The sequence below is a fragment of the Formica exsecta genome, unplaced genomic scaffold, assembly GCF_003651465.1.
Source record: "Formica exsecta isolate Colony F162 unplaced genomic scaffold, ASM365146v1 scaffold362, whole genome shotgun sequence".
NCBI classification, from domain to species: domain Eukaryota; kingdom Metazoa; phylum Arthropoda; class Insecta; order Hymenoptera; family Formicidae; genus Formica; species Formica exsecta.
In genome coordinates, this window is record NW_021850867.1 from 103,047 (window position 1) to 104,647 (window position 1,601).

Here is a 1,601-nt window from a genome sequence, read left to right on the forward strand (position 1 = left end):
TATCAGATGTATAGAACTAATTATATTACAAATATATATTACAAAATATAATACAAAGGTTAATATAAAATATAATTTAAAATGTAATACAAAATAATTTATTATACGAAAATGTCCGAAATATTCATATAATGCAGAATTTACTAGAAATTTTTAGATCAGATATAGCCGATAAGGAACGATTAATATGATATTTGTGATTAATGATCAACAATTGCAATTGCAAATTACAAAGCTTATTAAGTTTTATATAATGTGAACAATTATGACCAGAAGAATCGTTAATAAAATTATTTATCGTTTTTTAATTGTAGAAAAAAGTTGGTCTACTGGCGCATTTTGCGTAGACTTTTAAAGAAAGTTCTTTCGAAAAAAGATAGACGAAGCTTCGATGTAAAAATCAACAATTAAATCACAAGATAGACCGTGATTTAAAATTTGCGAAAAAAACGCGACGAATAAATAAATCGACGATAGTCATAATACTCGATTCCAATGTATGTACATATAAAATTTTTAGAACAATCAGAGAAACGATATAATTACTACATACTTATACGAAAATGTTTCGATGGACATTTAAAACGCTTTTTATAATCGCGTCTCTAACATTTGTAAAGAACATAATGCCCGATTTATTTTAAAATGCACGATTTTATGTAAATTTCGCGATTGAGAATAAGAATATAAGTACCGTTTCGCGGAGGATTGGCTAAACAGGATAAAATCTTATAAATCTTAAAATACCGTTATAAAAACATTGCGTTATCGCCGCGTTCAATGGAGGATAACTGGCTCAACGAATTGACCAGATCAAAATCCCTCCGCCAGATAAAACGCCGGTTAATATCCGACAAAGACAAGAACAATCTTAAAGGTGGACATTATCTTTAATTCACGAGATTGAAATTCGCGCGAAAAAAAATATGTTTTTCTCCATTATTAAGAAATATATTTCTTTATTGTAAATTAAATGGATATAACAATTTTTATGAAAATGTGGTTACGAACGGCTATATATTTATGGATAATAAAATATATGCATGGTTATTGTAATTAATGTTAAATGTGCAAATACAAATCATTCTCGGGTACCAACTGTTCGAAACGAATCGAACCCAATAACAGCGAAATTTAAAAAAAAAATTTAATTTGAATACTTTGCAACATATATATATAAAATAAATTAAAATTATATCAAGCATAATTATAATAATTTTAAGTTATAATTAATTTTTTTCTGTAGTATTTAAAGATATTAATTTGCCGATATTTCACTGATATCAGGATACCCATTCGATTTGTCTCGAAGTTTTAAAGTATACGCACATTTTATGTTAAAATTATACATAATATTTTGTAACATAAAATTCAAAAAAAGTATAAAAGTTTTTTGAGATGGTATGTTAATTTGTGCATGTATTTTATTATATATATAGAATGGTATATTTAAAAAATATCCAGGATATATGCTCTTAGAATGGCGGGATGTCCAATACCTGCAAATGTTTGATTAAAAGAAACCACAAAAACTAACATTAATATCCTCAATGCCTAGAAATATTTTTTCAAAAAAAGAACAAAAATTATATTGATTATAA